The sequence below is a fragment of the Haemaphysalis longicornis genome, unplaced genomic scaffold (assembly GCF_048455015.1).
Source record: "Haemaphysalis longicornis isolate Haplotype H1 unplaced genomic scaffold, Haemaphysalis longicornis Haplotype H1 scaffold_1, whole genome shotgun sequence".
Classification (NCBI taxonomy): Eukaryota; Metazoa; Arthropoda; class Arachnida; order Ixodida; family Ixodidae; genus Haemaphysalis; species Haemaphysalis longicornis.
In genome coordinates, this window is record NW_027526203.1 from 161907020 (window position 1) to 161933473 (window position 26454).

General features: G+C 43.5%; 1 pseudogene; it reads right to left on the minus strand.

The window, feature by feature from the left end:
- The window catches only part of LOC144155501 (uncharacterized), a 339376-nt pseudogene that overhangs the window by 22247 nt on the left and 290675 nt on the right, over positions 1–26454 (minus strand).

Genomic DNA, 26454 nt, shown 5'->3' on the forward strand with positions numbered 1-26454 from the left:
ATATATATATATATATATATATATATAAGACAGAAGTAAAGGTGGGCAGTCAAGAAAGCCTGGGAAAGCAAAGGGGAGGTTGTGGTAGGTAATTGAAACAGATAAAGAATTTGGAACGAAAGAAAGAAAGCGGAGAAAAAATGCCCGCCAGAGAAAAAATCGCACCTGGCGGGAATTTTTACTCCGCTTTCTTTCTTTCTTTCCAAATTCTTTATATTTCAATGACCTACCACCACCTCCCCTTTGCTTTTCCAGGCTTTCTTGACTGCCAACCCTTCTGTCTTATTGCTACGAGCCCCTCATTTCCTATTCTGATTCGCTGTATATATATATATATATATATATATATATATATATATATATATATATATATATATATATATATATATATATATATATATATATATATATATATATATATAGCGAATCAGAATAGGAAATGAGGGGCTCGTTGAAATTAGACAGAAATAAGAATTGGCAGTCAAGACAACCTCGGGAAGGTTGTCTTGATATATCTATATCTATATATATATATATATATATATGTAGAGACAGAGACACACTAGAAAACATTAAAAAAAGAAGTTTACTGACGTTTCAGGACGAGGATTTCCTTTCTTCAGAGGACTTCTTTTATTCCTTTCTACTCTGAAGAAAGGAAGTCCACGAAACGTCAGTAGTTTTATTTTGTTAATATTTTTTTCTACTTACCTTACTTTCTCGCGCTCTGTGTGAGCTTTTATGCTTCCAGCCTATATATATATATATATATATATATATATATATATATATATAGAGAGAGAGAGAGAGAGAGAGAGGGCCTGAAGAGACAGGGGCAGGAGGACGTTTATTGGGAAACGTCGCAACCACCGCGGACTCGGAACCAGCCTCCGATGACGATGATCTGCGCAAGAGGAGGGTTGGTGGGATGGTGATGAAGATGATTATGAAAGGAAGAAGATGAAGCACAGGATGGTGCCCACAATATACGAGCCGGTCACTGTAAATACGACGCGATGCTCAGAATATATATATATATATATATATATATACGTGTGTGTGTGTGTGAGCGTGGGCGCGTGCGTGCGTTGGTGCGCGCGCGCGCGCGCTCCGCGGGTTTAAGCTAGCAGCAGTTGTTACGCAGTATTATAGTGATATGCAGCCAGGAGGTCAGATAGGCCTTTCAGACAGGTATTAATACCCAAAGAACTCTCCGCATTCAAATACTAGCCCTCTTTCACACGATGACAGAAGATATTAGCTCAGTCTGAGGCGGTCCATGTCCTGTTATTTCTTAGTGAGTATCACCTCACACAACCTGTGCTTATGTGGGAAGCTGCTTGGTTTCTATAATTTATAACGCCAAAAATTCAGAAGCAGCTCCGTCCAACTACGACGATGGTTGAAACGCGCAGGTCTCTTGCGTGCGGAAGTCAAATGGCGAAGGGCCAAAGTCAAAGCCGCTTCAATCAAACTCGAAGCGCCAACGATCAAAGTCCAAACCGCCTGAGTGTCAAAGTGCAAGCGTCAACGAAAAAAGCGCAAACTGCGTGCGAATCAAAGTCCAACCTCAGACGACAGCAAACGAAATCCCCACAAATAAGCTGAGCGAGTCCCTCATTGTCGTTGTTCTACCATCGCCGTCATCTGAAATCCAAACTGCCACAGTCCGAAGACAAAGTCCACTTCATCTCAGCCAAAGTCCAAAGCGAACGCCCGCGCAGTGAACCGAAAGGAAATGCTGACCGACCCGAATGCGGTGATGGCGCAGCTTGTCGCTTTCTAGCTTTGTAGCAAACCTGTAACGGGGATCTTTTTTCGTATACATTTATACGTGAACATGTCCATGTGTGAATATGTACTCACCCTCGGCTGTGCTCTCGTGGTTTTACATTTCGATATGAAGTGTAGCCATATCTATCTATCTAAATAAAGTTATTGCTGAAAAAAAATGCGATGATGGCACACTCGGAGAGACGCCGGCTTCATAACGCGAGGAACCCCAGTTTGATTCCGACCACGGAAAGCGTTTTTTTAATATAATAATAATAATCAATCAATCAATCAATCAATCAATCATGTTTATTTACGTGCCCAGGAACAGCCAGAGGCCTGAGTGCTGGCGCACGGATATTTACATAAAAACAAAATACAAGAATCATATAGCAAGAAACAAACAAGCGACAAGACACACACAAATTGAAGTAGTGAAATGAAAGAAATAAAGCAGAGGCGGAGCCTGGGTACAGGGAAAAAATAAAAAAAGAAGATGCCTATGTTGCTGTGCCTGTCGTAAAGGCCACACGACAGGCAGAGCAACAAAGTTAGACAGTAATACAACAAAAACAACGGCAAGAGTGTAGAGACAAATGATAAGATGAACAAATGACAGTAAACAGTTTCAAAAATAGGCAACTATCAGTTGGATAGACACAACCGCAAAGGGACCAAATTTCAGAAAAACAAGAACGACAGACATATCATATATGTTTAACATACTGTATTCAACAGCGCTGTACGGTAAATTGTAAAGGATTTCTGAAAGATGTCAAGGCGTTCAAAGAAGTGGTTGTAACAATTCTGTGTTCTGCGCACAGGAGAATGATTGGAGTTGCGCGCAGCGGTCAAGAACGGGCGATGCGACCTGGTGGGCCTTTGTGGTACACTAAACTCTAAACAGTTAAGCAGGTCTGCGCAGGAAAGGTCACCATGAACAATTTTGTGAAGAAATGTAAGGTCTGCACGCATAGGTCTGCAGTTCAAGGAAGGGATCGAAGGAACTATGGGTAAGTCAGAATCAGGATGAAAACTGTGATGGTGATGACGGTGCTTGAATATGGATAAAAACTTCTTCTGCACACGTTCTATTAATTCACTACTAGATGTGGAGATGCCGTTCCAGGCAACAGAAGCATATTCTAACTGTGGTATACATATTGCATTGTATAGCCTTAGAAATGGATCTGGAGAAGAGAATTCTTTTGTAATCCGACACACATTTCCAATACTTCGGAGCGCTCGCTGGGTGATGAGCCTAATATGAGGAGAAAAAGAGAGGGTAGTGTCGAAAAGCACCCCTAGGTCCCTAATCTCCTCAACCCTTTGCAGAGGAGCTCCCTCAATACTGTAGTAAAACAGCAGACGGTGGGTTTTCCGGCTGTAGGTGAAAACCTTTGTTTTAGCGGGGTTTAAAATTAGGCAGTTTTTCCTGCACCAGACCGATAATTCCGACACATCCCTCTGCAAGGCACAGCAGTCCTGAGCACCGCTAATGTGCCTAAATAGTTTGACATCATCAGCATAGAGAAGAAAAGAAGAGTTTGTTAACACTGTTGACACATCATTTATAAAGATTGAAAACAATAATGGACCCAGCACGGAATCCTGAGGTACACCACTTGTTGCAGGGTAAACACTAGACTTTTCGTAGTTAACATCTGCATAAAAAGACCGGTCAAGGAGATAGTTGGACAACAAGGCAACAAGGCTTGCGTCTACACCTCACTTAGCAAGCTTGTTAATTAATAACTGATGGTTCACCACATGAAACGCCTTACTGAGGTCAAAATAAATAACGTCCAACTGGCCGTTTTCACAAACTGCAGCCGAAGCCTGTGTCATAAAGCTTGCAAGATTTGTGACCGTCGATCGACCCGAGAAAAAGCCGTGCTGATGTGGTATCACAACGTCCTTGACGCAGGCAGCAAGAACTTTGTGCAGAGCTGACTCCAAGAGTTTTGAGGCGACACAAAGGAGTGAGATCGGGCGATAGTTAGAAACGGCTGACTTATCACCAGACTTAAATATTGGAAAAATTCCAGCGATCTTCCATGCATGAGGAAATTTACCTAGAAGTAAGCAGTTATTATAAATGGAAGTTAAGACAGGCACAAAAATGTTGCCGTAAGCCTTCATGAGGGCTGCTGGAATTCCATCTGCACCACAGGAAAATGATGGTTTCATCCGTTGAAGGCTATCATTGACAACTTTTTCATCGAACATAAGTGTGTTAAAATTAGAGTTATTACACGATAGGCGTTCGTCGTTGCCATCTGGCAGTTGAACGACAGAATGAAAGTACTGAGCAAAACTGGTGGCAACATCCTCAACCTCTTCACCATCGGAATTAAGCAGGCTAACGTGTTCGTTAGACGCCTTAGAACGGCCGCGTACATACCTCCAGAATTCAGCCGGTTTCTTAGACGCAGCAGCCTCTAACGATTCTATATAGAGCTGGTGGTCACGCCGGTAGAGGATTTTACAAAGTGAGCGATACCGACTAAACTCCGCTTTCCACTTGTCAAGCCCAGAACGCTTGGCCTTTTTGTGGGCGCTGTCCTTAAATTTAAGCGAACTTCGAAGTTCTTTAGAAAACCAGTGGGGAAATTTGGAAGGAACAGGCTTATAACAAGGGATGTACTTTTCCATGCCACTTCTGACGATTTCGGCAAAACGTCGAACCTGTTCGTCAACATCATTAACATCAAAAACACTAGACCATTCAGCAGATGAATAAAAGTGATACAGCCCAGCATAATGTCCACGCTTGAAAGCATATCGCGGGACTGCACAATTGTCAACACCGCCAGAGCGATGCTGCGTCGCTCTGGCGGTGTTGATAATAATAATAGACCCTTTGCAAAATGGCCAAATCGTTGTCGGAAAAGCAGCAAGCCACTCTGGTAACACTGTGCACCTGCTGCGCCGCCATTAGAAAGGAAGCGAAAAGGCTGCGAGCACAGAGTTCCTATGGGGTAGCTACCGTCCACGGTCCACGTAATTGCATACGCGTCCCGCGAAGTGGTGTTTCCCACTGCAGGATGGGAAAATAACTTTGCCGTCCTTCCTTCGATAGAAGAGCGGCATATTCAGGGTTTTTTTCTTCGAGGTCGACCTCTGAAAGGTCCTACGAGTACGAGCGATCATACGTCAGCGTTGATTCCTACGTTACGTCATCGTCAGCGTTGACAAACAGCAGCAAGCAAAGGTAGGATTTGTTGCTAATAAAGAATAGCCTTAGCGCTGCTTCCTTGTTTGGTTGTCGAGTTTTAATTGTGTTTAATCGATGCGCCCTTGCCCCGTGGTAGCGGCGGCTCGCCGCTATGAACGGGCTATGAAGGGTCCATCTCTGCTGAGCGCTCACTTTGCATATGTTCAAACTTTCAAACCTATTCGCGAAAATGACCAAAGCATGTATAATGAAACTGATTTTGATGTCTCTGCTAGATGTCATGTTTGCGATTCACCACCTCGGTTGTTGCGGCGCTTAATTTTTCCGTCTGTGAATGCGGTGCTAATGCGGGAGCGGTAGGTCGCATGCGTGCATCAGCAGCGAGCAGAGGCAGTCGACCTTGAGAGGAACTCCGAGCAAGGAACAAACACAGAAGAAATAGGAGAAAAGAATGGCACGTCTCGACTCGCCCCAGACGAGCCGTTGTGAAGCGGGGTAGATAAGCGGAAGCGATTTTACCAGCGTTAATCTTCGAACAGTAGCGCAAAACACCACTTTAGGAGAGAAATATGACTACGGCGATGGGGCAACAGACTCGTGAAGCCGTGGGCGCAAACGTGCAACCGCAACGGCGTTGCTACGACCGGCTTCCTTTCTAATGGCGTCGTCGCGTTCACCACCAGTGTTACCACCGCTGAATTCTCAGTGTTGTCCGCCTTTCTGCAAAGGGTCTATAATAATAATAATAATAATAATAATAATAATCAATCAATCAATCAATCAACCTTTATTTTCGGTGCCTAGGAACAACCCTAGGGTCTTGGTACTGGTACACCATACAAAAAAAACACTACAATTAAGACAAGACAACACACAAAAACTATATGTATGACATAAACAATAAAGTAAAAATAGTTACAGAAATCTTAGAAAGCAAAAAAGGAAAAAAAAGAACAGAAAGTCAAAAAAGAAAAGGCAGGCTTAGTGTTGCAAGCCATGCCACTCGGCCAGCGAAACGCTCAGTAGATGTGAAAAATAGGAACTACACAAGCAAATATTGAATCAACATGACATAGAGTATACGTATATAACCAAGGTTTTCTAACAACATATTAGGAAGTTCCAAAAAAAGGGGGAAAAGCTTCAGCATTACCAACACTGGCACTAAAACGTACAAATATTCAAGCAACACAAAACAAGAAAAAGTGAAAAGCAAGCAAGAACAGTTTGCACATAATACATAGGGTACATAAATTTGGAATGACATAAAGGACTTAAGCTACAACAGTTTTCAACTCATTAGAGAACAAAGTAAAGGAGCTCTGGAATATATCAAGCCGAACGAAATATTCATTATATGCACATTGTATTCGGCAGATGGACGAGCGTCGGCTATTTAAAGCAACTGGTCTGAAAGCTGGAAATTTTCTGAAAAGTTTATTTGGCAAATTGACATAGATAAGTGTAACCAAATCGTCACACAAAATATTACCATGAAGAAGTTTATAGAGAAAGATAATATCAGCTCGCATTCGTCGACACCGAAGGGAAGGAATGCTTTTCAGAAGAGACATGATGCCGTTTGCGTCGTCTTGCACATGACGGAAGCGGTGCTTAAAGGAGCCATGAAGAGAAAACACAAGTTTGGTTCATTCAAAAGATTGTCTCGTTAGAATCATACTGACACCACTTTTAACGTAAACTTCGCTCAAATAAGCTACATAATTAGGAAAAACGGGAATGGTCATGCGACCCACCAGCTCATTTCCCGCAACAGAACCTGTGATGTCACATGGGCTAAGCTCTGCGATTGGCGGAGGCTGGCAGAAGCAGACGCAAATTAGGTAGAGCTTACAAACTAGACGAACGAGCGATTTGCGCTTAAATTTAGGGCACATTCTTTACAAAGCAATAGGAATGATGGGACAAACAGTGGAAGTTACGAAAGCACATGTAAACATAGAAGTACTGATGCGTTCTGCTGTTCGTACTGCGCACAGCATGCTTTGGTTTAGCTGCACAGCACTATGGGGCTTGGGGTTGTCTCAGACGACACTGGCCGATTGACGCAAGCAACGGTGTCTTACGTGACCCCATTTGTCGAGCGAGCACTGTTTCAGGGAACGAATATTTTCTCCCAGAACAAAAACAAGCCAGGTTTAAATGCGGGCAAAAACAAACCAAACGCTTGCCACGGTATGGTGGCGCCATCTAGGTTACGGAATGTAAAGAAACGCGGGAACAAACCAACACCGCTACAGGGTGGAGACAACCTTTGAACGGTCCCGTGCCGCCGCAATTGGGCCAACGGGCTCAACGCGTTATTCTTTTCGTTTCCCACGAGACCTAGCAACGCGAAACAGACAATATGATTCAAACTTCTTCAGTAAACCGAGTTGCGGCGATAATTTTAGCGCGGTTTTGACACAATGACTTGCTTCGGCGGCGAGCGAGCAACCGAACATGGCGGCGCCAGCGTTACGTGTCTCTACCCTGTACGGCGGATGCGTGAATGAAGGAACTCTGGGCTGCAGAGCGGTCGGTTCCCGTGATGTCACTTGGGACCACGAAAACGCACGATTGAGCGGGAAAATCAAAATTTTAACCAAAATTGTTTAATTTCTCAGTGAATAAAGCACCGTTTGTATCCGGACAAGCGCTGGGGGCACTATAAAACACGAAATCTTTCGAATAAAACCAACTTGCATTTTCTCTTCATGGCTCCTTTAAAGATAGAAAGGAACTTATTTTGAACCCTTTCGATACGGTCACTATTGGACTTGCAAGTTCCATTCCAGACAACAGACCTGTATTCAAGAAGAGGTAAGCAGAGAGCCGAATACAACTTTAAGAAAGGAAGCGGACCTTTAAACTCTCTAGAATACCTGCAAACAGCACCCAGACAACGAAGAGACCGACGGGTAATTTGTGCAATGTGGGAAGAGAAAGTCAGAGGAGAATCAAAAAGTACTCCCAAGTCCCGAATTTCGGTCACCCTCGGCAGTGTGGTGCCTGCAATTTCATAAGGGTATTGCAGCTGTTGAGTTTTTCTACTATAGGAGACAACTTTAGTTTTTGAAGGGTTCAAAATAAGGTCGTTTTTGGTGCACCAACGATGGAATGACACAATATCAACCTGAAGAGAATTACAGTCCTGAACACTACGCACTTCTCTAAAGATGTTTATATCATCAGCGTACAACAAAAAAGAAGAATTTTGAATGGCAGAAGCAACATCGTTAATGAAAATGGAAAAAAGAAGGGGACCCAGAACGGAGCCTTGGGGTACACCACTGGTTGCTTTGTACCTAAATGATGTTTGACCGTTAACACTTACATAGCAATATCGCTATGTAATCAATCAATCAATCAATCAATCAACCTTTATTTTTGGTGCCCAGGAACAACTCTAGGGTCTTGGTACTGGTACACCATATACAAGCATTCATAAAAACAAACTAAAATCAAGACAACACAACACAGAAAACCGTATATATGAAAGAAACAATAAGATAAAAATAGTTACAGAGATCCCAGAAAGCAAAACAGCAAAACAGCAAAAAAAAAAAGGAAGCCTAGTGTTAGAAGCCATGACACCCGGCCAGCAAAACGTTGAAGGCACGTGAAAAATTGAAAATACACAAGCAAATACTCAATGCACATGACGGAGATAGATTATACACATAAAACAAAGGTTTTGTAACAAAATGTCAGGAAGTTTCAAAATGGAAAAACGAAGTTCAGCTTTACAAGCACTGACACTTAAACCGACAGAAATTCAAGCAACACAAAATCAGGAAAAGTGAAAAACAAACAAGCAAGATGATGATTTGCATAAAATAAATACGGAACAGAAATACGGCACATAAATGACATAAAGGCACTTAAGTTACAACAGTTTTCAATTCATTAGAGAACAAAGACAAAGAGCTCTGGAATATATCAAGACGATCGGAATATTCATTATATGCACATTGTATTCTGCAGATGAACGAGCATCGTTTACTTAAAGCATCTGTTCTGAAAGTTCGAAATCTTCGGAAAAGTTTGTTCGGCAAGTTGACATTGATAAGTGCAACCAAGTCATCACACAAAATATCACCATGAAGAAGTTTATAAAGAAAGATAATGTCAGCTCTCATTCGTCGACACCAAAGGGAAGGAATACTTTTGAGACAAGACGTGCTGCCGTTTGCGTCTTCTTGTACATGACGGAAACGGTGTCTAAAGATAGAAAGGAACTTATTTTGAACCCTTTCGATGCGGTCACTATTGGACTTGCAAGTTCCATTCCAAACAACAGAACCGTATTCGAGAAGAGGTAAGCACAGAGCCAAATACAACTTTAAGAAAGGAAGAGGACTTTTAAACTCTCTAGAATACCTGCAGACAGCACCCAGACATCGAAGAGAGCGTCCGGTAATTTGTGTAACGTGGGAAGAGAAAGTCAGAGAAGAATCAAATAGTACTCCCAAGTCACGAATTTCGGTCACCCTCGGCAGTGCAGTGCTTGCTATTTGATAGGAGTATTGCAGCTGTTGAGTTTTCCTACTATAGGAAACAACTTTCGTTTTTGAGGGGTTCAAAATTAAGTCGTTTTTGGTGCACCAACGATGGAATGACACGATATCAGCCTGAAGAGAATTACAGTCCTGAACATTACGCACTTCTCTGAAGATTTTCACATCATCAGCATACAACAAAAAAGAAGAATTTTTAATGGCAGAAGCAACATCGTTAATGAAAATGGAAAAAAGAAGGGGGCCCAGAACGGAGCCCTGGGGTACACCACTGGTTGCTTTGTACCTAAATGATGTTTGACCATTAACACTTACATAGCAATATCGCTCCTGGAGATAGCAACGTATAAGACCCACTAAGGAAGCGTGAACATCTAACAGAATGAGCTTGGCAAGCAATAACGAGTGGTTGACTACATCAAAGGCCTTGCTCATGTCACAGTAGACCGCATCAAGCTGGCTTCTACCAATGACTGCTGGGACAGCCTGCTCCATGAAGCATGCGAGGTTTGTGGAAGTTGAGCGACCACGCATGAAGCCATGTTGATTAGGAATGAGGACGTGTTTAAGTGAGAAAGACAAGACCTTATGAAGAGATAACTCGAATATTTTAGAGGCAGAACAAAGAAGCGACACTGGCCTATAGTTCATGGGGTCGGTTTTTGGGCCTGACTTGAAAACAGGGAATACACGACAGATTTTCCATGATCGAGGGTACGTGCCAGACCGGAGACAGTTATTAAATATTGAGGTGAACACAGGAACAAATATATTTGCATACGTTTTTAGAATTGCAGCAGGAATACCATCTGGCCCAGAAGAAAATGAGGGCTTTAGCCGCTTGATGCTGGCCCGCACGATGTTCTCATCCAATTGGAAACAAGCGGAGTAACCGTCCTGGTGACAAGAGACGCTGCCGTCATCACTACCACCGCTAAGCCCAAACAAAGAAGAAAACTGACGAGCAAAGCAGTCGGCCGCATCTGCAACCTCATCGCCGTTGGAATCCAGTAGACGAATAGATTCTTTCGTTGTATTAGATCTAGAATGAATGTACTTCCAGAAGGCTCCCGGCTGATGAGTTGCTTTAGCTTCAACTGACGCCAGGTACAAAGCATGATCACGTTTGTGCAATATTTTGCATAGGGCACGTAGGCGCCGGAACTCCTGAACGAACTGATTCGCACCAGAGCGCTTCATCTTTCTGTGCGCGCGTTCTTTGAGTTTCAGGGCATCCCGCAATTCAGAAGAAAACCAGTGTGGGAACTTGAACTTCTTTGGTAAATATTGCGGGATAATAATAATAATAATAATAATAATAATAATAATAATAATAATAATAATAATAATAATAAAATTATTATTATTATTATTATGTTATTATAAAATAATAAAATAAATAAATAAATAGCGACCGCGGTGAGCAAACCAGCGAAGACGGTCAGCCAGCGAACATCCCAGCCGAACGAGTGGCGTCCCCTGTCGGAGCAAGTTCCGTCCCTTCTGCAGACCTATGCGCAGAGGTCGGTGCCCTGAGGAATCTCCTCTCTGAAGCCTGCGCCAGCCTTTCCTTTCTCGGCGATGTAGTCACTGAGCTGCGCGAGGAGAACCGGCTTCTGCGACGGGACAATGTGGCTGGGCTTGCCCAGCAAGCTGCAATCGTCGCTTCCCTGCGTGAGGAAGTTCGCTGCCTGCGAGGGGAGCTCGCGCGTCCCCCGGCTCTTCCGCCTGCTTCCCCGAAGCCTGCTGATCCTTTCATGCCGCCGGTGACGTCACCGCAGTCTGGTATCCCTACGGGGTCGTCGTTCGCCGAAGGCGCCGCCAGTGCAGCTGGTGAAGGTGCCCCCTTCCTGTCCTCTACCACTGCTTCGCTGTTCGTTGAACGCCCCAGCAGTCAACCTGCTACGGCCTTGAGCACTTTGGTTTCCCCTTCGGTCTACCCTCTGCCCCCGCCTCCAAGGTCCGACACTGCATTTAATGGCCCGCCGACAAACTTGCAGACGAAAAGGAGCCCTCCCCGCGTGGGTGCGTCGGCATCGCTCTGCCGGTGTTGACAATTGTGCAGTCCCGCGATATGCTTTCAAGCGTGGACATTATGCTGGGCTGTATCACTTTTATTCATCTGCTGAATGGTCTAGTGTTTTTGATGTTAATGATGTTGACGAACAGGTTCGACGTTTTACCGAAATCGTCAGAAGTGGCATGGAAAAGTACATCCCTTGTTATAAGCCTGTTCCTTCCAAATTTCCCCACTGGTTTTCTAAAGAACTTCGAAGTTCGCTTAAATTTAAGGACAGCGCCCACAAAAAGGCCAAGCGTTCTGGGCTTGACAAGTGGAAAGCGGAGTTTAGTCGGTATCGCTCACTTTGTAAAATCCTCTACCGGCGTGACCACCAGCTCTATATAGAATCGTTAGAGGCTGCTGCGTCTAAGAAACCGGCTGAATTCTGGAGGTATGTACGCGGCCGTTCTAAGGCGTCTAACGAACACGTTAGCCTGCTTAATTCCGATGGTGAAGAGGTTGAGGATGTTGCCACCAGTTTTGCTCAGTACTTTCATTCTGTCGTTCAACTGCCAGATGGCAACGACGAACGCCTATCGTTTAATAACTCTAATTTTAACACACTTATGTTCGATGAAAAAGTTGTCAATGATAGCCTTCAACGGATGAAACCATCATTTTCCTGCGGTGCAGATGGAATTCCAGCAGCCCTCATGAAGGCTTACGGCAACATTTTTGTGCCTGTCTTAACTTCCATTTATAATAACTGCTTACTTCTAGGTAAATTTCCTCATGCATGGAAGATCGCTGGAATTTTTCCAATATGTAAGTCTGGTGATAAGTCAGACTGCAGACCTATGCGTGCAGACCTTACATTTCTTCACAAAATTGTTCATGGTGACCTTTCCTGCGCAGACCTGCTTAACTGTTTAGAGTTTAGTGTACCACAAAGGCCCACCAGGTCGCATCACCCGTTCTTGACCGCTGCGCGCAACTCCAATCATTCTCCTGTGCGCAGAATACAGAATTGTTACAACCACTTCTTTGAACGCCTTGACATCTTTCAGAAATCCTTTACAATTTACCGTACAGCGCTGTTGAATACAGTATGTTAAACATCTATGATATATCTGTCGTTCTTTTTTTTCTGGAATTTGGTCCCTTTGCGGTTGTGTCTATCCAACTGATAGTTGCCTATTTTTGAAACTGTTTACTGTCATTTGTTCATCTTATCATTTGTCTCTACACTCTTGCCGTTGTTTTTGTTGTATTACTGTCAAACTTTGTTGCTCTGCCTGCCGTGTGGCCTTTACGACAGTCAGAGCAACATAGGCATCTTCTTTTTTTTATTTTTTTACCTGTGCCCAGGCTCCGCCTCTGCTTTATTTCTGTCATTTTCACTACTTCAATTAGTGTGTGTCTTGTCGCTTGTTTGTTTCTTGTATTTTGTTTTCATGTAACTATCCGTGCGCCAGCACTCAGGCCTCTGGCTGTTCCTGGGCACGTAAATAAACATGATTGATTGATTTATTGATTGATTGATTGATTGATTATTATTATTATCATTATTATTCTCTGCTCCGGCCCTTTTTTCGGTAAACAACAGTTTTATCGCTGCGAAAGCTGTGTAAAACGTGTGCATGCGAAGTGTGTGACCTGGCCGGACGACCAACTGGAACTTTTGAGGGCTGGATCGCGTCCATTTTGCTGCAATTTGTGCAATTCGACCAAGTCGGGCGCTAAGCCTAGTGACGAGATGGAGGCATCCCCGACGGAAACGTGTTCTCCGCAGCCCAGCGCTGCCCCGACCGGTTCCTTTCTCTGCCCTCGGGGTAACCTTTGTGGTGAGATTGCCGGTCTCCGCCGTCTTCTCCTCGACGCGCTGGAGGGAATTTCTTTTTTGAGCGACGAAGTGTCGCAAATGCGAGAAGAAAATGAGCGCCTCCGAAAGGACCATTTCCCTGGAGCCGAACAGCAGGCTCGAATCGTGGCCTCCCTCCGCTCCGAGGTTCGTTTTTTACGTGAGGAGCTGGCCCGCCATGTGACCCCCGCGCCTGCGAAGTCCCTGACGGTTGTTCCATTTGAAGCTTCCGTGATCCCCTCAACCTACGACAACCCCTCGCCCTCCGACACGCCTCGAGACACCGAGACCAGTCCTGTTTGCACTACGCCACCAGCTCGTCATTCCCCTTCGGAGCAACGCGTTGACGATCCTGCCCGAACCCCTTTGACAACAATTGCCACAAAGGGTGAAAAGAATAGAAAGAAGGGAAACAAGCCTGAATTCCTTGGAGCCATGTTGTCCTGTGCATTGTCGGTGGTTGAGCGGCCGCGGCGTCAAAGGGCACTATTTATTTCAAAGTTGAGCCCTGACACAGCCACTGCTGACCTCAAGAAGCACATCGAATTTCAAAATATTTGTCCCCTTTCCTGCCGGCGGCTGAAAACAAAATATTTGTCGTACTCCTCATTCTACGTCATGGTTGACGAAGAAAACATGAAGCGTCTGAACGACCCCTCAATGTGGCCCCGTGGCTGCATTTTGAAGACATTGCTTGGGATTCTACACAATGATATGCTCCATCCTTCAGAGTCTGTAATTGACAGTGAAGGTGTGTAATTTGGACATCTTTTACCAAAACACTCGTGGTCTACGAACTAAGCCAACTGAATTCTTCGCTAATGTTATTTCGTCTTCGTTTCCTGTCATTGTGATTACCGAAACTTGGCTGTGCAATGAGATTCCCTCATCAGACTATTTTCCATCAAGTTACAACACCTTCCGCAGTGATCGTGACTTCAGTGCAACCAAACAAAAAGGTGGGGGCGTACTTATGGCTGTAGATAATTCTCTGAGATCTGTTCGTCGAAGTGACATTGAAACTGTTCCTGAATCAATATGGGTCAAAATTAGCCTTGATCGCTGCGAAAAATTGTTGATTGGGTCCTTCTATGTGCCGCCTAGCATTACCCCAATCGCTTTTAATGACATCATCTCTTCCATTGAAAATGTCGTAGCTTCCCATTGGAAGCTCAGGATTGTTGTTATTGGTGATTTTAATACCCCTGGTATCGACTGGAGAACACTTAAATATTCTCATTACCATTAAACATAGAGAATAAGTGCGGCCTGCTATTAGATTTTCTTGCTCTTAATTTCCTTCAACAACATAATTCTATTGCCAATCCTTGCGGTAACATATTAGATCTGTGTATTTCGAACAATCATCCTATTGAAGTGTCACTCTCTGACGTTTTTCTTGTTCGTCCCGATAAATTTCACCCACCACTTAAACTAACACTCTCTCTGTCAGGGGAAAAACAGAGCTTTCAAAATACCATCAACAAATCGCCCAGATTTGCTTTCAAAAGAGGTGACTACGTTGGCTTACACCGTGACTTATCCTCCATTGACTGGTCTATGGTAACTGAAAAAACCAATGTTGATGGCCAAGTAGAACAGCTTACGGAACTTATCTTAAGCAGTATGCGCAAATATATTCCACAATATACTCCTAAACTCCAGAAATATCCCCCTGGTTCTCGTCTGAACTTATAAGTGCTCTAAAGCATAAGGATCGCGCACACAGACACTCCATCTCTCTAGCGCAATGAAGATTTCCGATGCTTTCGAACCCTCTGTAAACGCCTATATAAACGGGATCACAGTTCATATATTGCACACTTAGAAAAAAGCGCCTTTGACAGGCCGGCTGAGTTCTGGAAGTATGTGCGCAAACGGTCTAACAAAAGTGAAGAGCCTTTAATACTACTGGACTCCAATGGAACAGAACTACAAGCCGCCGCTGACTGTTTTGTCACGCAGTTCTCTTCCGTTTATAGAGCCTCTGACTCTAGCACTACTATCGAACAACATTTCGAAATCAACACACCCAATGCTCTGCCGCTAGATGAAAATCTCATCAGCGAATGCATTAAGCGCTTGAAACAATCCTTATCATGTGGTCCAGATGGTATCCCCTCAGACATACTAAAAGCTAAAAGCTTATAGCAGTATATTGGTCCCAGTACTGACTAGCACATTTTAATAACTGTCTCATTACTTCCACATTTCCTAGCATGTGGGAAATTGCTCGTGTTTTTCCAGTATTTAAGTCTGGCTCTAAAACTGATGTCTCGAATTATCGACCGATTTCTCTTCTCTGTGCCATGTCAAAGATTTTTTAGCTGGCTATTCACCATATACTGTCTTTTAATGTGAAAAACTCATTGAATAATAATCAACATGGATTTGTCCCTGGCCGCTCAACCGTCACTAATCTTGCCAGTTTCATGACGCAAATATCTACACCTGTATTCCAGAGAGAACAGGTCGACACCATTTACTGTGACCTCAGCAAAGCGTTCGATGTAGTCAGTCACTCAATGCTTATGGTTAAACTTGCTCATTTTGATGTTGACACCGCTGTTGTGAATCTATTGCATAGCTACCTTCGTGACAGATCATGTTATGTTGCCGCCAATGGCCAAACGTCCTCCTTTTACAAAGTGACCAGTGGTGTACCTCAGGGTTCGGTATTAGGCCCACTCCTCTTTTTAATGTATGTTAACGACGTTTCTTCTGCCATTCGCAATTCTTCTTTCCTTTTGTATGCAGATGATATAAAGATATTTAGGGAAATTCATTCATTTAACGACTGTCTCTTGTTGCAGTCTGATTTGTGTTCTTTTTAAGAATGGTGTAAAAGCAATAACCTTTCTCTCAATATTTCAAAGACAAAACTCATGAGTTTCACTCGCAAATCATCTAGCGTATCTTTTTTATACTCTGTCAATTCTGTGTCTTTATGTAGGGTTTGTGAGATCAATGATCTCGGCGTTCTCTTCGATAGCACCTTGCATTTTTCAGCTCATACTAAGCGTGTTGCTATGCGGGGTCTTCGTTCTCTCGGCTGTGTTTGTAGAATATCGAGAGAATTCAATTCTCCTATGCCACTCCGCAAATTGTACACCGCAATATGTCTTCCTCAACTTGAGTATGCGTCTGTGATCTGGAATGGCATCTCTAATTCCTTAGGTAACGTAATTGAGCGTGTCCAGAAAAAATTTCGAAGCGTTTGCAACCATCGCTTCGCTGAGCTGAAAATGACTCTGGCTCGTGTTCTAACACCGTTGAACTATTGTCACTGCCTTCCCTTCGCTGCCGGCGAAATCGCGCTGATCTCTTCTTTCTTTTCAAGCTCGTTCACGGTACTATATCCTGTCCTATACTGCTCAATAGTATTAATTTTCGGATTCCGCGGAAGCAAACAAGAGAGAGCAGCAGGCCGTTTCTTGTAACTACCCGCCTCTAGCTCTCAGCACTCAACCCTCAACAGGTTACAAAGTCTTTATAATTTTTATTTTCTTGACCTCGATGTTTTAGATGGGTCACAGTTATCGTTTTCCTCCAAGGTTTGTACCGTTATAATATAACACCTCATATGCAATTTGTTCTATCCTTCTCTTTTAGTTTATCTGGCGCATTGTTGGATGTATGTATGTATGTATGTATGTATGTATGTATGTATGTATGTATGTATGTATGTATGTATGTATGTATGTATATTTTCTGACTTTTCGTCATTATCATTAGCTATTTCTCATACTGTGTTAATGTACTTTTGTCCTGTCGTCCTAATATTTCTGTGCGCATTGTGTCTCTTATAACAGTCATCTTGTTCTATTGTGTTATTCTTAGTTTTTTTGTTTCTTTTTTTGTGTGCACCAGCATCAAGACCTCTCGGTTGTTCCTGGGCACGTTAAATAAATGATTTATTTATTTATTTATTATTATTATTATTATTATTATTATTATTATTATTATTATTACTGTCAAACTTTGTTGCTTTGCCTGTCGTGTGGCCTTTACGACAGGCAGAGCAACTAAGGCATCTTCTTTTTTATTTTTTACCTGTACCCAGGCTCCGCCTGTGCTTTATTTCTGTCATTTTCACTACTTCAATTTGTGTCTTGTCGCTTGTTTGTTTCTTGCTATATGTTTCTTGTATTTTGTTTTCATGTAACTACCCGTGCGCCAGCACTCAGGCCTCTGGCTGTTCCTGGGCACGTAAATAAACATGATTGATTGATTGATTGATTATTATTATTATTATTATTATTATTATTATTATTATTATTATTATTTTTTTTTTCAAGATGGCGCTGAGTACGGATGCGTGTTCCCTCTGCTCGCAGTATTTCTACGGTAAACAAAAGTTTCTTCGTTGTGCTGACTGTCGGAAACGTGTTCATGTGAAGTGTGTCACCTGGCCGGACGATGAGCTCAACATGCTGAAGTCTGGGGAGCGGCAGTTTACCTGCAATAAGTGTGAGTGCGCCGCCGCTTCGCCTAGGCCTACCCGCGACATCGGCTTTACCGACGGAGCCCAAGCAGCCTCGGCGCATTCCCCTACCCGGCCGGCGGCGACGACGGCAGCGGCCACCCCTCCTAAGGAACCGGTTGACCTCGAGCAGGTTCCCCTGCGCGGCCTTCTCGTTCGCGCGCTCGAGGGAATCTCCTTTCTGACAGATCAGGTTTCCCAACTGAAGGAGGAGAATGAACGGATGCGCAGGGAGGCGGCGGCGAAGGCAGATGCACACGCAGCTGCTGTTAAATCGCTGCGGCAGGAAGTGCATACGCTTCGCAACGAGTTGACGCGTCAACGCTCTGAATCGACGCCGTTTCCTACTCTGGCGGCCACTACCAGTAGGACTGTGTGGCCTGCGCAGCCGGGCCCTGCTGGTGCGGAGCCGTCGCCGAAGTCGTCCGCTTGTGCTTCCCCGCCCGGCAACAAATCGTCGCCGCTTCCGGCGCTCTCGCCGTCTGTATGCGGGCCCGTGGGGCCAGTGCAGCCGAAAGCGCCCGGAACTGCTGCCTCGGACACGCCTTCGCAATCGTCCACCACTGGTGAGAGCCCACCACTTCTACAGGCAACAGGCTATCGCCGTCCAACGAAGGAACGATCACCTGCGTGCTTTGGACTGGCATCAAGTACAACGTTGTCGGTCGCCAGTCAACATCGGCGATCAAAGGCGCTGTTCGTGACAAAGCTGGCTCCTGAAACATCGTCTTCCCAGGTGTCGGCATATGTTTCTAGCGTCGCGATCGCACCGTTGATGTGCAAACGGCTGAAAACCAAGTACGAATCCTATGCCTCATTTTATGTTGCAGTAGACGACGAAGCATTTCAGAAGCTGCAGGACCCGGGCCTATGGCCGACAAACTGCCTCTTTAAACCTTTCCAGGGAATTCTTCATGATCGTCACCTGCACGCATCTGAGTTAGAAAATGAACAGGTCACTCATGAATAGGTCTCTTAACGTTTTGTATCAAAATGTCCGTGGTCTAAGGACTAAAGCTAACGAGTTTTTTTGTAATGTATCTTCCTCAATTTTTTCTGTGATTGTTCTTACGGAGACCTGGCTCTTACCCAGTATCTCGTCTAAAGATTATTTTCCGCCTTATTACAACGTGTTCCGCAGTGACCGTGCCACACGCACGGGAGGGGGAGCTTTGATAGCCGTCAATAGCTCATTTAGATGCGTGAGGCGCGCAGACCTTGAGACAGAGGATGAGTCTGTCTGGGTTGAATTGTGTTGCATCGGTGGCGAACGCGTCCTGCTTGGTGCATTTTACTTAGCTCCTAACATAGCTCCGGTTTCTTTTCAAACTTGTTTAACATCGATAGAAAATGTAATTTCCTCTCATCCTAGACACCGTATCATGATTCTCGGTGACTTTAACTCGCCGGGAATAGAATGGGGTGACCTTAGTATTTCTCATTACAATACCTACGTTCTTCAAAAGGCCTCAGCCTTACTGGACTTTATTTCATTTACTGGTCTTGAACAGTGCAACCACGTTGTGAACTCTGCTGGGAGCTTACTTGACCTTTGTTTTTCAAACATCGAAAACATCAGTGTCAACATAAGCCCTACTGGTTTGGTTACCCCGGACAATTACCATCCACCCTTATCTATAGTACTACCTATTCATAGTGATGTGCAAAAGGCCAAGCCACGTGTTTCCGAACTCCCCCGCTATAATTTTGCTGCAGGTGACTACATTAGTTTTTACCAGTACTTGTCGAATTTTGATTGGTCGGCAATCCTCGCGTCAAATGACCCAAATTTTCAGGCCAGCGAATTAACCAAAGTACTGCAAGAAGGTATGCGCAGATATATACCACTAAAAAAATCCAAATCTTCGAAGTATCCTTTCTGGTTCTCGAGTGAACTCCGGTCGGCGCTAAAAGGCAAAGAGCGTGCCCACAGGAAAGCTCAAAAGAATGGGGTGACAAAATGGAAGTTAGAATTTAAAGAATACCGGTCACTTTGTAAAAAACTGTATGATCGTGATCGGTCTGCATACATTACGTCCATAGAAAGCAATCTTAAAAGGAACCCCAAAGATTTATGGAAATATGTCCGCAGTAGATCACCCCAGAATAACACTGAGTGCATTAATCTTCTTAACTCCGATGGAGTAATCATCGATGACGTCCCTGCCGCTTTCGCTCAGCAGTTTAAAACGGTGTATAGGGATACCTGCGATGTTCCGTCAGCTCCGATGTCCAATTGTCGCGGTACGGCACCGAGCACGGCATTTGTGGGGGAGGAAATCGTGAAGAAAAGCCTACGGGACGCGAAGCCCTCGCTAGCCTGTGGCCCAGATGGCATTCCCATGGCTCTACTCAAGGCTTTCAGTCCTATCCTTGCTCCAGTGCTTGTATGTGTGTTTAACAACTGTATTAGTACTGGCACATTTCCTAACTGTTGGAAAATTGCTAAAGTTGTACCTGTACACAAATCCGGGTCAAAAACAGATGCAAAAAATTATAGACCGATTTCCCTCCTGTGCAGTGCTTCTAAAATTTTTGAATCTATAATTCATTCCCTCATTACATCCAGAGTAAGATATGAAATTATTCCAAATCAACATGGTTTTATACGTGGCCGCTCGACCACTACAAACTTAGTTTCTTTTATGGAACATGCGTCAAAGGCAGTGGAAGACCGAGGCCAACTTGACGTGGTATACTGTGACCTTAGCAAGGCGTTCGATGTGGTTTCCCATTCATTGTTGTGTAGAAAACTTTCCCACCTTGACATTCCTGATCCGTTGCTGGATCTGCTTCGTGACTACCTTACCAGTCGTCACTGCTACGTTCACTGTAACGCGCAACACTCCGGAACGTACTCAGCCACCAGCGGGGTGCCTCAGGGCTCAGTCCTTGGTCCTCTTTTGTTTTCACTGTTTGTCAACGATGTTTCGACAGCAATTCAGTACTCATCGTTCTTGCTATACGCAGACGATATAAAAATATTCAAAGTTATTGGCAACATCTCAGACTGTGCACAACTGCAATGTGATATCGCCGCGTTTTCGGGCTGGTGCAACAGAAATAAGTTGATACTCAATAGTGCAAAAACCAAAGTGGTGTCGTATACCCGTAAAACAGATGATATCAATTTCACCTATCGCATAAATGAAGAAGATCTGAATCGGGTATGCCAAATCAGAGACTTGGGAGTTTTGTTTGACTCTAAGCTCACATTTACAGCCCATACTAATGAGATTACCCGTCGTGCTTTGCGAACACTAGGTGCAACATGTCGTGTCTCCAGAGAATTCAACTATCCAGACACATTTCTTTAGCTCTATACCTCAATGTGTCGCCCTCTACTGGAATACGCATCCGTGGTCTGGAATGCAACGTGTCGGTCCAACGCGGCGGCCATTGAGAGAGTGCAAACTAAATTTCTCTCAATACTAAAGCATAGGTACGCTACTGCGAAGGCTAAAGATGATCCTGGTGTTGATGACGCCAGCTTGCTTGTAATGGACCCATTACACAGTCGGAGGGCCAAGGCTGACCTTTTATTCTTGTACAAACTGGTCCACAGCCTCATTGATTGTACAGAGTTGCTGGGTGCCATAAATTTGAGAACCCCGACAGGCAACACCAGGGCACCTAGACCGTTTCATGTCTCTGCCCGTGTCAAGAGTCCCGTGGGACGCATTCAGCACCTATACAATATGCACGCAGAAAGTTTGGACGTATTCCATCGTCCCTTTCGAGCTTTTTGTAAGAAACTGCGTCGCTTGACAAACCAGGAGTAGTTTGCTTGCCCTAGTATGTAACGTCCATTCACACACTTTATGCTGCCGGGGTCGGTTAACTATGTATGTATGCTAATTGTTCCGATATTCACTTGTGTATCTAAGTTTTATGCCTTCATTGTGGCGTGATCTTTAGCTAATATCTTTTTCCGGCCTACATGCTTCAGTGTACAGAATTTTAACCATGCCTTGTTGTATTACACTTGTAGTCTCCATAGCAGTCAGCAGTGTCTTATTGCTATGCATTGATTGCAATGCCTTGTTTGCATATGTGCTCGGGTCATGTGCGTGTGTCGGCGTGTGTGTATCTCAAAGTGTCTCATTCTCGTTCAGACTGTACATTGCTATTTTCTACATTTCTCTGAGATATACACTTTTCTTTCTTTCCGCACCAGCACATCGTTCCTTGACACACTAATGAACAATTTTGGTTGTTTCATTCATCATTTTTATTATCTCTGCGATTTGTTGGTCTGATCATTTATGTCTATACTCCTGCCATTGTTTTTTTTTCGCTATTGTTCTGTCAAACTTGCTGCTCTGTTTGCTGTGTGTCTCGACAAGATGGGACATCGCAAAGGCATCGCTCGTTTTCGGGTAATACTTTATTGCAGTGTGACTTTTCAAAAATCAAAACTCTCGTTTTATATGTATACATTCTGTCTCCATCATGTGCACTGTCTATTTTGTTGTATATTTCCTTTTTCAAGTGCCTTGAAAGTTTCGCTGGCCGAGTGCCATAGCTTGCAACGGTGTTTTTTTTTTTTTTCTTTTCTGTCATATCGGGGATTTTGTATGTTGTGCCGTGCTGTCTTACGTTTCTTTTAATATTGTATTTTATATGGTGTGCCAGCACCAAGACCTTAGGGTTGTTCCTGGGCACTGAAAATAAAGGTTGATTGATTGATTGATTGATTGATTGATTATTATATTATTATTATTATTATTATCATTATTAATATTATTATTATTATTATTATTATTATTATTATTATTATTATTATTATTATTATTATTATTATTATTATTATTATTATTATTAAGGGTGAAAAGAATGCTAAGAAGGGAAACAGGCCTGCATTCCTTGAAGCCATGGAGTCGTGTGCATTGTCGGTGGTTGAGCGGCCGCAGCGTCAAAGGGCACTATTTGTTTCAAAGTTGGGCCCTGACACTGCCACTGCTGACCTCAAGAAGCACATCGAATCTCAAAATATTTGTCCCATTTCCTGCCGGCGGCTGAAAACAAAATATTTGTCGTACTCCTCATTCTACGTCATGGTTGACGAAGAAAACATGAAGCGTCTGAACGGCCCCTCAATGTGGCCGCGTGGCTGCATTTTCAAGCCATTCCGTGGGATTCTACATGATGACATGCTCCATCCTTCAGAGTCTGTAATTGACAGTGAAGGTGTGTAATTTGGACATCTTTTACCAAAACGCTCGTGGTCTACGGACTAAGCCAACTGAATTCTTCGCTAATGTTATTTCGTCTTCGTTTCCTGTCATTGTGATTACCGAAACTTGGCTGTGCAATGAGATTTCCTCATCAGACTATTTTCCATCAAGTTACAACACCTTCCGCAGTGATCGTGACTTCAGTGCAACCAAACAAAAAGGTGGTGGCGTACTTATGGCTGTAGATAATTCTTTGAGAACTGTTCGCCGAAGTGACATTGAAACTGTTCCTGAATCAATATGGGTTGAAATTAGCCTTGATCGCTGCGAAAAATTGTTGATTGGGTCCTTCTATGTGCCGCCTTGCATCATCATCTCTTCCATTGAAAATGTCATAGCTTCACATAGGAAGCACAGGATTGTTGTTATTGGTGATTTTAATACCCCTGGTATCGACTGGAGAACACTTAAATATTCTCATTACCATCAATACGTAGAGAATAAGTGCGGCCTGCTATTAGATATTCTTGCTTTTAATTCCCTTCAACAACATAATTCTATTGCCAATCCTTGCGGTAACATATTAGATCTGTGTATTTCAAACAATCAGCCTATTGAAGTGTCACTATCTGACGTTTTTCTTGTTCGTCCCGATAAATTGCACCCACCACTTAAACTAACACTCTCTCTGTCAGGGGAAAAACAGAGCTTTCAAAATAACATCGACAAATCGCCCAGATTTGCTTTCAAAAAAGGTGACTACGTTGGCTTACACCGTGACTTATCCTCCATTGACTGGTCTATGGTAACTGAAAAAACCAATGTTGATGACCAAGTAGATCAGCTTACGGAACTTATCTTAAGCAGTATGCGCAAATATATTCCACAATATACTCCTAATATCCCCCCCTGGTTCTCGTCTGAACTTATAAGTGCACTAAAGCATAAAGATCGCGCACACAGAAATCTTAAAAGCACTCCATCTCTCGAGCGCAAGGAAGATTTCCGATGCCTTCGAGCTCTCTGTAAACGCCTATATAAACGGGATCACAGTTCATATATTGCACACTTAGAAAAAAGCGCCTCTGACAGGCCGGCTGAGTTCTGGAAGTATGTACGCAAACGGTCTAACAAAAGTGTAGAGCCTTTAATACTACTGGACTCCGATGGAACAGAAGTACAAGCCGTCGCTGACTGTTTTGCCACGCAGTTCTCTTCAGTTTATAAAGCCTCTGACTCTAGCACTACTATCGAGCAACATTTGGAAATCAACACACCCAATGCTCTGTCGCTAGATGAAAATCTCATCAGCGAATGCATTAAGCGCTTGATCGGTCCAGATGGTATCCCCTCAGCCATACTAAAAGCTTATAGCAGTATATTGGTCCCAGTACTGACTAGCATATTTAATAACTGTCTGATTACTTCCACATTTCCTAGCATGTGGAAAATTGCTCGTGTTTTTCCAGTATTTAAGTCTGGCTCCAAAACTGATGTCTCGAACTATCGACTGATTTCTCTTCTCTGTGCCATGTCAAAGATTTTTTAGCTGGCCCTTCACCACTTTCTGTCTTTTAATGTGAAAAACTCATTGAATAATAATCAACATGGATTTGTCCCTGGCCGCTCAACCGTCACTAATCTTGCCAGTTTCATGACGCAAATATCTACACCTGTATTCCAGAGAGGACAGGTCGACACCATTTACTGTGACCTCAGCAAAGCGTTCGATGTAGTCAATCACTCAATGCTTATGGTTAAACTTGCTCATTTTGATGTTGACACCGCTGTTGTGAATCTATTGCATAGCTACCTTCGTGACAGATCATGTTATGTTGCCGTCAATGGCCAAACGTCCTCCTTTTACAAAGTGACCAGTGGTGTACCTCAGGGTTCGGTATTAGGCCCACTCCTCTTTTTAATGTATGTTAATGACGTTTCTTCTGCCATTCGCAATTCTTCTTTCCTTTTGTATGCAGATGATATAAAGATATTTAGGGAAATTCATTCATTTAACGACTGTCGCTTGTTGCAGTCTGATTTGTGTTCTTTTTCAGAATGGTGTAAAAAGAATAACCTTTCTCTCAATATTTCAAAGACAAAAGTCATGAGTTTCACTCGCAAATCATCTAGCGTACCTTTTTTATACTCTGTCAATTCTGTTAGGTACGGGAAGCTCAACGACTGGACATCAGATGGGCATTTAAAGCATCGGGATATGCAATTCCCGCTAACGCATACAAATAAATCCGTTTAACTAGATGACTCCGCCGCTGTTTATTTCGGAATTTTCGGCATACTTAAAAGATACCACGTATAACGTACCCTGCTTCTTAACGCACGTCCACGTCCAGCCAGTCGTTGAGTTTCCCGTACTCATGGAATGGGCGCACCACCGCTAGCTCCACGTTGTACTTTTCCAACTAACACGCGAAATATTCCTTTTTCCTGTTCTGACGCTACGAATGCCATTGCGGCGTAAGGTATTCTTGTAGCGCAAACCCGCTGGCTCCCGCCTTTTTCATGCAGGCAGGTGCATGCAGTGCAGAGAAGACGCTCTGTGGAACAACGGGATGAAGTAGTGTCGCTGTAAAAATTGGAAAATTTTTTTCTCTGCTAAAACAAAAACTGTTCCGATTAAACTTTCTGAAATAAACTGCGATCATTTGTGCTAGTGAATGGCTTGTATTTGATATTTTTATTACGAGCACAACAATGCGCAATTTCACGGTGAATATGGGCCAGAAAGGAGATTTTTCCAAGATTGACAAACGTTTTCTTGCACATCTCACCCTTTTCCGTGTAAATATAGTTTTTACCAATTTTCCACAATGCTGAGATACAGATACAAATGCTTCATTGGCTGAGAGAATGTGCTCGTATTTGCTAAAAATGTTTGAAAATGCTCGACATCGTGTATTTTCTGAATGGCGTAATCACAGCAAACAAAAGGAAAAATATTTTAAAAATGCGGCATAGAGCAGCCCAGGGCCTCAACATGATGTTCACAAAAAATGGTGGCCATTGTAAGAGAAGTTACTTTTTCATGACTTTTTTCACGGGCGTAAGTTTGCTTTAAACCATGGAGGTAAAAGGGCCACTAGAAAAAGAACAAAATTTTTTTGGACAAAAACACTTTAAGGGAGCATTGTGGGCCATGCGAGGATGGCCCACAATTTTTACTGAGCAAATCCGTGATGGTCGAATTTCCGGTTGTGACGTTTGGCATGGAATGACCCTTCTTTGTTTCGTTCCGAAGGCAATCCAAGCAGCCTTAAAAATCGGGTATGCAGTCTTGCGTGCAGACCTGAAACACATCGCTTTATTTCTCGGCGCTTTTGTTGTTGTTTTTTTCCACGCTCGTGTAGCCGGAAAATGCTTGCGGGGCTGTTGGTTTACTTCGTGCTCTTTTTCCAACCCAAACTAACTGTACGTTACTCGGGGCTTACGCCATGCGGCG